Here is a 14356-nt window from a genome sequence, read left to right on the forward strand (position 1 = left end):
AACCTCCCTCACTCACCTGGTGCCTAGGAAGACAGGTGAGAGGTTAACCAGGTGTGTGTTCGGTGTGTGGTTGGCACAGAAGGAGAGCGGCATAGAGCCGTGCAGAAAGGTTGGCGCCTAGGAGGTGGTGATGATAGAAATCCTGGGATTCAAAGGAGGAGACCAAGGGGGCCTTCACTGTGATGCGAGAGCAGACACAGAGGAAATTGGGGCCCCAGTAAGTGGAGATACTGATGTCTGTGTTTCCCAAAAGACGTTTAGATGAAGCAAGTCATGCCTCTCAACCCAAGGATCCAGCCCTTGCACTGGCCTTCAAGGGAGTATGAGGCTGTAGACACACGCACGGTGGATTTTCTAATTGGAAGACATGGTCTTTTCAGAACAATCTGCTCATCCTTTATTTTCTTTTTAAAGGTAGTGTTGTTTTTGTTGTTCAGTCGCTCAGTCGTGTCCGACCTTTGCAACCCCAAGGACTGCAGCATGCCGGGCTTCCCTGTCCCTCACTATCTCCCAGAGTTTGCTCAATTCATGTGCATTGAGTCAGTGATGCTATCTAACCTCTCAACCTCTGCCACCCCCTTTTCCTCTTGTCTTCAATCTTTTCACCATCAGGGTCTTTTTTTAGCTTGACATATGCATTTAATTGACTCTCTATCTTGACTTAGAAGAGTGGCATTTTGGAGTTCATTCCTTCACTTTTAAGTAGGTTAAGGACAAATGTCTGCTTCGTCGCCCACTGATTGTAGAACTGGGATGGATGGCTTTAGGAATGGACATGGGAGGAGATTCCAGGTCACAGGCTTTAGAACCTGGAATTCTTGAGCTGACTCTTAACTCTGTCTTGTGTGAGCTGTGTCAGGATGTGAAAGCTGCTAAACCTGTCCAATAACTTTCTTGCCTGTGACTTGAAGAATAGGACAGCTTGATAGAGAGCACTACCTACTCAGCATAGACTGTGTGCCCAGGCTTCGTGCTAGGTAACCTATGTATTATTCATGGAATTCTCAGTTCAGCTTTGTGAGAATAGCACTGTTGTGTTCTGACAGGAGCAATAACTACTAATCTGCCTTACAGGATTTTGAGAGGGTAATCAATGAGGTTAGAGACATTAAACAAGCAAAAATCGTATTCCAAAGTAGGGATAAAATTCTGTTTCTTTTGAGACATAAACTATATACAGCTTTGCAAGATAGTTTCTGCCCCCCCCCACAACTCCCACCCATTAAATTTTTATGGAACCCCTCCTCATCTGTTGGCACATGCATATGAGGGGGTGTAAATAGGTGGCACTAGAAGTCAAGAACCTGCCTGCCAATCAGGAGACATAAGAGATGCGGGTTCAATCCCTAGGTCGGGAAGATCCCCTGGAATAGGGCATGGTAACCCACTCCAGGATTCTTGCCTGGAGAATCCCATGGACAGAGGAGCCTGGTGGGCTACAGGCCATAGGCTTGCAAAGAGTCAGACATGATTGAAGCAATTCAACAGAGCAATATATTTTAGTTTCCAGTCTATGCTTTGAAAAACCAGACAATATAGATGAATATATATGGAATTCAGGGTTAAAAATATTGGCCAGATAGAATCTTGTCTGTCTTGAATTGGCTGTGTGACACCTAACAGGTTATTTCACTTCTTCTGAGTCTATTTCATTGGAAGAGTGAGAATCATCTCTCTTATGAAGCTTAAATGAGACAATGGAAGGTGACCTATCACAGAGATTGACAAAAATTGAATCACGTTTAAATGAACTGTCACGGTTGAATTAGAGTTTGCAGAATAATTCTTTATAAATGCAAGTCAACGTCATCAAATCTAATAACAGAATGATTTGTGTATGAAAAGTGTGAATGTAAATAATGTTACAGTAACATTTGGTAAGATCCCTTCTGAAGGAAGAGAGTTAGTAAACTTTTATTCTCTTTTGCACCAGAGGAAAAAGCCTAAATATACTGCCAGAGATGAGGTCGCTGACATCAAAGGACACCTGAGTACTGATGCATGCTGATAAAATAGCATTCAGTTTGTCTGACTCACTGGTGAAAAAATAGAAACCATTGAGAGGTGGACTAAAGGTCTCGGTGTGAGGATTGCTAGCTTTCAGAATAAGTGAAAAACAAAATGCTCTTCATCTTAGACTTTGTTTCAAGAGCTTACTGGCAGCGATGGAAACATTCAGTAAGGGTAAACAGAACTTTGTGATGGACTGAAAGTTTGTGTGGTCCCCCCGATCATATGTTGAAGCCCTGCCTGCCTCTCATATGATGATATTAGGAAGTAGGACCTTTTGGGAAGTGATTCGGATTTTTTCCAGTAGTCATGTACCAATGGGACAGTTGGACCATAAAGAAGGCAGAGCACTGAAGAATTGATGTTTTCAAATTATGGTGCTGGAGAAGACTCTTAAAAGTCCCTTGGACAGCAGGGACATCAAACCAGTCAATCCTGAAGGAAATCAACCCTGAGTATTCATTGGAAGGACTGATGCTGAAGCTGAAACTCCAATATATTGGCCATCTGATGCAAAAAGCTGACTGATGGAAAAAGACCCTGATGCTGGGAAAGATTGCAAGCAGAAGAGGGGAACAACGGAGGGTAAGATGGTTGGATGGCATCACCGATGCAATGAACATGAATTTGAGCAAACTCCGGGAGGTAGTGAAGGACAAAGGAACCTGTCATGCCGCAGTCCATGGTGTTGCAAAGAGTCGGGCACGACTTAGCATCTGAACAACAGCAACATAGGTTTAGATGAGGTCATGGCAAGTTCCCCCATGATAGGATTAGTACTCTTGTAAGATGAAGAAGAGACAGCAGAGCTCTGTCCTCCACCATGTGAGAATGTAGTGAGAAGGTAGCAGTTTGCAAGCCAGGAAGAGGGCCCTCCCTAAGAACCAAACATCCCAGCACCTTGATCTTGGACACCCCCCGCCCCCCTCCCAGCCTCCAGAACTGTGAGAAATCGCAGTGTCTGTGGTTTGAGCATCCTGGTCTATGGTGTTGTGTTATAGCCACCTGCGCTAAGACACCCTTAGTGAGCAGCTATTACTTAAGCACGGGGTTCTCTTAAGTAAAAAGGAATAGTCCAACCCTGGAACCAGTGAAACCAAGACTGATTAAAATAATGTAAACACAGGGTGAGAAATCTTGAATTCTCCCTGGGATTGCCACTTGGGAGGTACCCTTTGAGTGGAGCCTGGAAGAAGGAGAGGGATTTGTATCCTTGGGGTATGATAGGGTCAGAGAGGTGAGACATTCATTGCAAATGAGCACAGAGAAGAGGCTGAACTGCAAATCAAGGTGTTGACAAAATATGCCAAGTCTGACAAATGGAGGCCAAGTCAAAAGCAGCTGCCTTGGGTCTGTTCATCTTCTCACTTCAGGGTTTAGTCTGACAGATTTGCAGAGAGAGGGAGCAGAGTTTCTTGGTCATTAGAGAAATCATCACCGAAGGATGCACTTTTCTGTTGATGAGCTAGGAAGCCCTTGGTATTCCCAGCATCAGAGTTGCCCCAAAGCCAGAGATATTTACTGACATTTAGTAAAGACCTCTCAAATTTCTTCTTCCTGCTGGCTCCCATGTTAATAAGTGGTATACTGGAGTGTTGCACACCTAAGATCTCTCTGCTTCTGGGCAAACCATTTGCCTGAAAATTCTATAAAGTGAGTTTTTGAAGGTCTGGTGACTTTTCTACTCTTTCAAATGCTTCTATACCTCCAACTTCTCATTATGGAAATCACGATGATTTAAGTGGGTCTGAATTTTGTCGTTAAGGAAACGGCCTGGTTCTCTGTCTCTGATGAAAGATGGGGGATCAAGTGCGTGGGACTCCTTTTCAGTAGTTTTCTCCTCTCCCAGGTCGGCAGATGGCAGAGCTGGTTGGGGCCAAGTTCTCCATCTGACCGTCCTCTTAAATCATCTCCGCATCCCTGTCATGGCAGCCATTTGCCTTACAAAGCTCACAGCTTCCAAATTAACCCTCTTTGGGGATTTCTCATCAAGAGAAGGTTTATATAATCAGGGGTAAGCTGTGCAGTTGAATTTGGATTGTTACTGTTGGAAGGGATTGTGAGATCAGACACGTGGTGGCAGACGGTTCACGTCTTCAGACGGATTCTGACAACTTTTTCCCCATCACCTGTGCGGCTGTTTTCTTCTGCCGCACGTCCCTTTGAGGATTTTAAATATTGCTCTTGGTTTTTGGCTGAATTGGAGGATGGTGAAGTCTTGAGCCCCCTGGATGAATGTTTTCTTACACGAGAATCTGGATTATGAACAGCACCTTCTTTGTCAAGTTCAACAGCTTCAGATACAGAGCTGTATTTGTGGTCATGCTCTACTGCTATTCAGTTAGGAGGTGATTTTGCTATTTTGGGAGATGAGGAAGTGGAAATAAATGGGGTTGCTTTTTGAGTCTAGAAATCCATTTGGCTCAGTGGAGCTGCCACACTTTATTGCAGTTTTTAGGGCCTCTTTCTAATTTGCAGTGGATACTGATTCTCTGCTCAGATTTCCTAAGGCCACGTCTGTCAGTCAGAAAGGAGACTGGGGCAGTCAGAATTCCCTCTACAGATCTGTCTCCTCCGCTTTCTTCCCTCTGGTCCCTCCTTTCTTTGTCTTTCTTTCCCCAGAATCCCTTAGAGCTTGATGAGCTTTTCCTTTCCTTCCCCTTGTGTGCTCCTAGGAAATCCATTTTGTAAAGCACCCGGACTTAATTCAGCAGCCCCAGAGGGTGATGGCCACCAAAGGAATTTGGAAAATCTCTTCAAAGAGCCTGGCTTTTGAGTGTATTGTCTTGTGGTACAATCCTCTTTTGAGTTTCAGAAGCCTAATGTGAATTCTTTCTCTTTGCATTGCTTTTCTAAAAATCCTGAAATTCCCCACTCCCCTTCACCCTCCAAAGTCAAATGGAGATGCGTCAAGTTGCCTAGGGTATAAATGCATTGAACAACATTGTTTAACAATAATCTCTATGTAGGCATTTGCTAGGAGTGAATCCCAAGGTTTCTGAGATTACTTAGCACATAGTAGATGCACAAATAAGTAAATAAATCAGTAGGTGAATGGGTGACAGGGAGATGGAAATGATGGATTTTGTTGGATGAGCAGATTTCATGGCATCCTAAGCATCTTCAAAATTTGGCTCCTTGGAGGTGCCATCTAGAGCTAAGAAAGCCTCTTGTTGTTGCTCAGTCCCTTAGTTGTGTCTGACTCTTCTCAACCCCATGGACTGCAGCCCACCAGGCTCCTCTGTCCCTGGCATTCTTCAGGCAAGAATACTGGAGTGGGTTGCTACTTCCTTCTCCAGGGGATCTTCCCGACCCAGGGATTGAACCCATGTCTCCTGCATTTGCAGGTGGATTCTTTACTGCTGAGCCACCAGGAAAGCCAAGAAAGCCTCTAGTAGTTCACAAGTAAAAGGCTGTTTTAATACTCTGGCTTCCTTCCTTAGCAAAAAGATGACACTCTTGCCGTTTGACCTTTTACCCTCCCTCCCCATGAAGGATTGGGAGGCTAATGAAGGATGACGATCCTGATGAAGGCTTTCTTTAACAAGACAGCAAGTTTCACTGACTTTTTGAAAAACAAACAAACCAACATGAGGCTGCAATATTTCCCATTAAATCACTTTAATATGCCCGATGCCCTGTCCTCTTTATTATGATTCTCAGCGTTGCAGTAAATTGTGTCCTGAATGTCCTTGATTGAAATTTACATTCTGCGTTTGGATATGTGGACCAGAGTGACACCATTCTCTGGGTGTGAAATGACATCTGCGTTCCGGACAGGCTTCATCCACCCGACAACTGTTCTCCCGAGTGATCTGTGAGCTGGGCCTTCGTCACCTGTTCAGTCTGCCAATATATTTTCCACATCTGTCCTCCCAGTCGCCCCAAGATTTATTTTGCTTGCCTGACGGCAAAATGTCCTTGCACCTGAGGGACCGAGGCCGGGGAAACATCGATCTCTTCTTTCTTTGACACGAGTCCATTAGCTTCATCTGTCTTGAGGACAAACCCGGCTAAGAGCCTATCTGATTTTTCTTCTTTGGGGACCTTTCAGAGTTTCAAGGTTACAGAGAAATTGGCTTTGTGCAAAGCCTGTTGCCATCTGTTGCTGGTTTCTAACCTCAGAGCCATTTGAGAGATGTGCCACATTAGATTCACACAGACGTTTTAACTAATTATATTTCCTCATCCTTAACCCAAGAGCACATATTTAGGTTTGTCCTATCTGTGCCATTTATCTAAATATCCCACTATTCAGCCTTTTTTTTTTTTTTTTTTTTGGCTTTTTTGACATAGTGCTTATCTGTGATAAGATGTCATCTTCAGCAGCAGTGTGTGTATTCTGGAGTCATAAAATAATAATGCACGTGATTGGAGAGCCAAAAAGCAAGCAGGGGATTTGGAGATTCCTGTTTTGTTTTTAATTGAGAAAACTGAAACCCAGAGAGCTTATGTGGCTTCCTGTCAAAGTCTCAAAATTAGCTCATGTTTCAGGTGAAATTTGCCTTTGGGTTTTAAATAGATGATAGCACTGAACTTTTTGGTGACTGTTTGCTTATTCCTCAGTGTTCTTAGATTTCTTAACTAAGAAATGACTGTTTTTTAAGGTATAAATATTATTTTCTAGTAAAAATTTGAAAGGGGCTAAAAAGTAGAAGCTTCAGTGAGAATATACAACTATACAGCTCTTTCTCTCTCTATATATATATACACATATATTTGGGCTTCCCTGGTGGCTCAGTTGGTAAAGACTCTGCCTGCAATGTGGGAGACCTGGGTTCAATCCCTGGGTTGGGAAGATGCCCTGGAGGAGAGCATGGCAACCCACTCCAGTATTCTGGAGAATTCCATGGACAGAGGAGCCTGGGGGGCTACAGTCCGTGGGGTTGCAAAGAGTAGGACACAGTTGATCGACTAGGCACAGCACATATATATACACACACTTCTATACAAATAAATATGATATTTATATTAATATTCTGTTAGGTTTTCTTTTTTTATATTATATATGCCTCATATTCACTTCCTCACAAAGTTCTAATCTTAGAGCTTTTTTCAGGAAATGTATGCTAAGGAATAAGGTAGAGGCAGGCGTATGCTATATGCACAAAGATGCACTACGCACTGATGCCCATAAAAGCAGAACGTCATCGGCAGATTGTTTACCCAACAGTAGAAAATACATTGTAGCACAGTGAATTAATGTGATAATTTGCAGTCATTGGAATGATAAGCACGAAGATTTCGTTTGTGGACATAGGTTGTAAAATCAGATGTGAAAAACCACAACTACTATTGTTATGTCTCCTCTGCTATCAACTGTGGGAAAAGTATGTATGCATACAGACAAATATAAAAAATTCTGTGAAAAGCTAACCGGTGTTGGTGTGCTTGTAACTGCTTTTTTTTCTTGGCGTTAAAATTCGTCTGTAGTTTCATACTGGTTTACACAGCGTGATTACAATCTCGTGAGACAAAATGTCAGGAAACAGAAACACACTGGCTGAAAAGGGATGGCAGTGACCGTGACAAGTACTGAACGTCCTGTGTAAATATGACAGATATTTCCCGTTGGTCAGGGAGGGTTTGGAATCCTCAGTCGGGCCTTGGGAACCATTGCTTGAATAAGACCATATGAAAGGTGCTGGTTATTTCCAATTCTCAACCCTCTATTCCCAATAAATTAAATAGTTTAGGAGGACCATTGGCTTCCAAAGGCTCCAAAATATGTAAGTAGCAGGAATGGAGACTGGGCCCCAAAGCCCTGGTGCCCATTCTTTAGAAACGTGTGATATTGAAGTGGTGAGGATATTAGGGACTGAGCTTGCTCTTGTCATAACCTTGAAATAGCCCACTTTGTTTCTAGCTGACACAAGGATGACACCCCGTCTCTCTCCCAACAGACGAAAATGTAGATCCCTCTTCCCCAGGCTTCATTTTCTTTTCCCGCCCCAGAGTCTCTTGTCCTTCTGCCATCCTCTCAAGGATGCTCAGGACTTAGTCTGGTTTCGGAGTGCTGCTCCCTCCCCGGTGCTGTGTATAGGGGTCTTCTGGGAGCACGAAGAAGTAACAGAGGGAAAATAGTTTTTTGAGCAAATAGTATTTGGTACTTCTCAAACCATACTGCAGGAGGGGCCTCCCTCACATAGGGTGAGTCCAAGTCAGGGTGGAAGAGGATTGAAAAGGTCTTGACTTGGAGCTACTGGGGAGATGTATGGAGTGTTCCGGCATCTGTCTGGGACATTCCCTGGTGGCTTAGTTGTAAAGAATCAACCTTCGATGCAGGAGCCACAGGAGACTCGGGTTCGATCCCTGTGTTGGGAAGATCCTCTGGAAAAGGGTATGGCAACACCAGTGTTCTTGCCTGGAGAATCCCATGGACAGAGAAGCCTGGCGGGTTACGGTTCTTGGGGTCCCAGAGCCGGACATGAGTAAGGCAACTTAACATGTTAGCACGTCTGGGACATAATTAGAAAGAAGATTTTCTATTTAAGGTAGGGGGTGGTGGTGTAAACTTACATGGTTCACACAACCAGCATAGCTTCCCTTTATCTTGAGACAAGGATTCTAGTAAAAGGGTTTGTTGAGCTAAAAGTTAGTATCTTATAGCTTACAGTGTGTATTTCATAATTTGTTGTTTAGTCCGACCCTTTGCGACCCCGTGGACTGCAGCACGCCAGGCTTCCCTGTCCTTCATTATCTCCCGGAGTTTGCTCAAACTCATGTTTATTGAGTCGGTGATGCCATCCAACCATCTCATCCTCTGCCACCCCTTCTCCTCCTATCCTCAATCTTTCCCAGCATCAGGGTCTTTTCCACTGAGTTGGCTCTTTGCATCAGGTGGCCAAAGTATTGGAACTTCAGCATCAGTCTTTCCAATGAATATTCAGGGTTGTTTTCCTTTGTGATTGACTAGTTTGATTTCCCTGCAGTCCAGGGGAATCTCAAGAGTCTTCTCCAACACCACAGTCCAAAAGCATCAATTCTTTGGCGCTCAGCCTTCTTTATGGTCCAACTCTCACATCCTTACATGATTACTGGAAAAACCATAGCTTTGACTACACAGACCTTTGTCAACAAAGTGATGTCTCTCTTTTTAATATGCTGTCTAGGTTTGTCATATCTTTTCTTCCAAGGAGCAAGCGTCTTTTAATTTCATGGCTGCAGTCACCATCCACGTGATTTTGGAGTCCAAGGAAATAAAGTCTGTCACTGTTCCCATTGTTTCCCCATCTATTTGCCATGAAGTGATGGGACCGGATGCCATGATCTTCGTTTTTTGATTGTTGAATTTTAAGGCAGCATTTTCACTTTCCTCTTTCACTTTCATCAAGAGGCTCTTTAATTGCTCTTCACTTTCTGCCATTAAGAAAGAATGGGGTATTTTCAAAAGCTTTATTGTCTTATCTTCGTTTTCTTAATCCTCTTTAATTTTCCCACTAGCCTGTTCCCACAACTTGTTGACATGCTGGGACCCTCCCCTTCCGTCTATATTCCCCAGTCTGTATTACTCCAGAGTCACTATTTTTTCATGGAATATTTCTGCTTGAGTGATTTACTGATGTCTGAAAATTAACATATCGAAGCCAAGGTTCAAAATCGTTTTCTGTTGCAAGACAACAGGTAGTGCTCAGTATCGGATTTCTCACTGTAATCAAATTCCACTTACTCCAAAGGTAAGAGATAAGCTCCCAGGGAGGCCGGGGGCCAGCAGGGACCAAGTCCAAGGCTGGGAACCAGGAAACCAGGGCTGCGGTTCCTTCTGTCTGTGCACAGTTCTGTGGATCATGTAAGTCATTTAACTTCTCACACTTCACACTAGGGAGTGGCTTGACCTACTTAATCTGCAGAGCTTCTTCAGGCTTAAAAAATTCTGATTCTCTTCCCTGATTTTAATATTTAATGATATGCATAATTGTCCTTATGCTGCATGAGAATTAGGTGTGAGTGATAAATGGCTCACAATGAATAGCTCTAATTGGTTATAACCTAGGGAAAACACATCCATTCTTAAGTCTTTCCTCCTCTCATTTTATTGGGTTTTCCAGTATCAATAGTTAGTATCAGTGGCATTTGATTTTCCCTGGGAACCTTGCATCCTTTTATTGTTGCCATCCTTAACCTCTTCTCTCTGTGTTTTCATCATAGTGGCTGTGACCACACGTGGACACGTATGTTAAATACTATTATAATGTGTCCTCACTCAGTCATGTCCAACTCTTTACGACCCCATGGACTGTAGCCCATCAGTCTCCTCTGTCCAAGGAAATTTTTAGACAAGAATTCTGGAGTGGGTTGCCATTTCCTTCTCCAGGAGATCTTCCTGATCGAACCCGGGTCTCCTGCATTATAGGCAGATTCTTTACCACTAGTGCCACCTGGGAAGCCCAAAGACAATTGGATATTATTTCCCAAATCACTAGTTGCTCCCCATTGTAATTCTGTGGTACCACGGTTCTTTCCTCTGTCATTCCCTCTCATCCAGGGATGATCCTTTGTCGGCAGCTTCTTGCCTATCCTGAACAAAGGTTAAAAACCTAGAGATGAGCATGAAGGAATTAAGAAACAGGGTCTATGCTACAAGAGTTAACAGTCTAGGGAGTTGAATTACTGAGCTGCTCGATCACCTTGGGTAGGGTCTGGAGAACCAGGGCAGCTGAAGGAACATGGCAGAGGGCAACAGCCACCATGGGAAAGACCCTGGAGCCCACCTTCCCAGCTGGTGGGGGTCTGACCTGGTGAGAAGAAAGAGCATGACTTGGCATTACAGGATGCGAGGAGCTAGAATGGAGGCCGTCTGATAAAGTGGTCTTCTTGGCTCTGTAAAGTAACTTCACCTGATAAACATCATATTCATTATTATAACTAATATTAATTGACCACTGTGAATGGGTTTCCCTAGTGGTTCAGACGGCTAAGGATCTGCCTGTAGTGCAGAAGACCCGGGTTCGATTCCTGGGTGGGATCCCCTGGAGAAAAAAATGGCAACCCACTCCAGTATTCCTGCCTTGAGAATCCCCATGGACAAAGGAACCTGGCAGGCTCCAGTCCATTGGGTCACAAAGAGTCGGACACAACTGAGCAACTAACACTACATGAACGTGAAAGGCACTGTGATAAGTACTATAAGAGGGTTATTTTATTCCTCACATTATCCCTTTTAGGTACATGCTTTTTATTTTTTATTTTTATGTATTTTTATTATTATTATTATTATTTTTGATATGTACCATTGTTAAAGTCTTTATTGAATTTATTAAAGTATCATTTCTGTTTTATCTTTTGGGTTTTTGGCTACAAGGTATGTGGAAGCTTAGTTTCTAGACCAGGATGGTACCCACACCTCCTGCACTGGATAAATCATGGGTCAGGAGTCTAAAGCATAGTGATTTGAGGAAGCTTGGGTTCAGTCACATGGGTAGCAGTTGCTGGAGCCAGCTTTTGGAATGTCTGTTTAAGGCACGAAGAGAAGACCTTTGCTTTCCCCTTCTGCTTACCTGACATGACTCACCTCATTCCCAAAGCATGTAACTGTCATATCGATTTTTCCTGTTGAGTTGGACTTGGACACCTAAACCAGGAAAGGCATCAAGACTCTGAAAGTTCTGTGTCATTGAGCAAACTAGTCATAAAGTGAAGCTGGAAAGAAAAGAGAAACTTTGATTCCCTTTGGCATCTTCTAATTGAAATTGGCCACATGGAAGTCCTAAGCAAAGATGCTCTTGACCCAAGCGGCCTGGTACTTCTCTTCCTGAGCTGAAAGCACAATCACATCCGTAACCTCGTGTGGCCCTGTAGCACCTCTTAAGGGCTGTTCCTTTGGACGACAACCAAGTGGTCTCTAGAGAAATTATCCGGAAATTGATTCTGATGCTAAGGAGTCCTTGAGAGAAATAGCATCTGTCTCTTGTTTCAGAGTAATTCAGCTGATAGATATTTTCTTTTTAGGCAGGTACAAAATTCCATGCTGCTCAAAGATGAATGTTCCTTATGTAGGATTTAATACTTGGACAGTTCCAGTAGAGGTAGGGGAGATTTTGATGCCAATCTCTGATTGGAATGTTTTTCCAATAGTAGCATGTGGTTCTGTGGTAGGATTTCAGTCAGTCAAGTTTTCCGCTCAGTCGTATGATTTGGTGCTTCTGGTATTTACGTTCTCATTTAATGTAGATGACCCATCACTTAACATTTTTGTCGTGCTTTTTTTCCTTTTAATTTAATAGCAAAAAAAAAAAAAAAAAAAAAGAGTTCTCCATGTGAGACCTCATATGACTTTCATTGGGAGCTGTCTCCACTTTCAACTTCCATTTCCTTTTAAATTCCACTGGCTGGCCTTAGTTTCCACATGTGCAGCTGGGAAGGCTCTTGTGTGAAGCCTGGTCATTGTATTTCCTTTCCAGATCTGAGTGCATTTTTTTTTAACTTCTCAAATATGACACAAAATCAAGACTGTTGAAATAATCTGTAATGGTGTGGCCAAGGGTGGAAATACGAGGTATACATTTCTATAGAGATTGTATGTTATAGTCATCCTTTTGTATATCATTTCACACCTGTAAAATACCTTTATGAGTTGATATGCTTCCCTGGGTCATTTGGGAAGGGCTGGTGTTTGCATTGACGTATGTCTAGAGATCTACAGTGAGATGTTTAGTGAGATTCATTTAGGGTTTTGCAGAAATAAAAGAATCAAGCAATTTTGACTCATCAAGGCTTTAGGATTTTACAAAAATAAAGGAGTTATAGTGATTGTAAAACTCCTAGAAGAAAGCATAGGCAAAACATTCTCTTAGGTCAGTCTCTCCAGTTAATGGAAATAAAAATGAAAATAAATAAAAGGGACCTAATCAAACTCACAAGCTTTTGCACTGCAAAGTAAATATAAAAAAATGAAAAGACAACCTGTGGAATGGGAGAAATTATTTGCAGATGATGCCATGAACAAGGGCTTAATCTCCAAAATACAGAAACAGCTCATACCACTCAACAACCAGAAAACAAACAACCCAACTGAAAAATGGGCAGAATACCTTAATAGACCTTTCTCCAAAGAAGACATACAGATGGCCAGTGAGCACATGAAAATATGCTCAACATCACAAATTATTAGAAACACGCAAATCAAAACTATAGTGAGGTACCACTGTACCAGTCATACCAGTCAGAATGGCCATCATTAAAAAGTCTCCAAATAACAGATGCTGGAGAGACTGTGGAGAAAAGGGTCCCCTCTAACACTGTTGGTGGGACTGTAAGTTGGTGCAGCCACTATGGACATCACTGTGGAGGATCCTCAAGAAAACTAAAAATAGAACTACCATATGATCCAGCAATCCCACTTTTGGGCATATAACCAGACAAAACTATAATTCAAAAAAATACATCACCCCTATGTTCATAGCAGCACTGGTCACAATAATCAAGACAAGGAAGCAACCTAAATCTCCACTGACAGATGAACGGATAAAGAAGATATGGTACATGTATACAACGGAGTACTACTCAGCCATGAAAACAACAAAATAATGCCATTTGCAGCAACATGGATGCAGCCAGAGATTATCATACTAAGTAAATTAGAAAGAGAAAGGCAACACTGTATGATACCACTTATATGTGAAATCTAAAACAGGGCACAAATGAACTTGTCTGCATAACAGAAGCAGACTCACAGCATAGAGAGCTGACTGGTGGTTGCCACGGGGGGTGTGGACAGGGAGAGGGTTGTATTGGAAATTTAGGCTTGGTAGATACAAACTATTATATATGATGGATAATCAACAAGGTCCTGCTGTATAGCGCGGGGAACTGTATCTGATATCCTGGGATAAACCATAATGGAAGAGAATACTACAAAAAAATATATATAGTTGTGTCAAAACTGTGTCACTTTGCTGTCAGCAGAGATTGGTGAAATGTTTTAAATCAACAATGCTTCAATAAAACAAAAAGTTATGATGGCTGAAAACTAGAGTTTTGGTGATGATCACACTGCAGTGTATACAGAAGGTGAATTATAATGTTGTAAGCTTGAAATATATCTAATGTTATAAACACATGTTACCGCAGTTGAAAAAAGGGATCAGTTTACAAGATGTGAAATGTCTTTGAGTTTAAAATATATACAGATGGTCTCAATCATTTATTCAGATGGATATTTGCATGCACGGTGGTGGTATACCTGTCAGCTGATTAAACTGCCAATGGGGTCGCCTCCAGCCTACTAGTATAAATGGCCTCCTGGTTCCCAAGTGTTCATTATCAGTACAGTCTTGCTTTGTTTTTGCATTGTGTCTTTAATCACATACTGAGAAAAGAAAGAAAAGTGTTTCCGTCGTAGCTCAGT

General features: G+C 42.5%; 1 protein-coding gene across 2 annotated transcripts in view; it reads left to right on the forward strand.

The window, feature by feature from the left end:
• The window catches only part of ITGBL1 (integrin subunit beta like 1), a 211905-nt gene that overhangs the window by 22370 nt on the left and 175179 nt on the right, over positions 1-14356 (forward strand). The gene's annotated exons all lie outside the window — the stretch shown is intronic.

The sequence above is a fragment of the Cervus elaphus genome, chromosome 30 (genome assembly GCF_910594005.1).
Source record: "Cervus elaphus chromosome 30, mCerEla1.1, whole genome shotgun sequence".
NCBI classification, from domain to species: domain Eukaryota; kingdom Metazoa; phylum Chordata; class Mammalia; order Artiodactyla; family Cervidae; genus Cervus; species Cervus elaphus.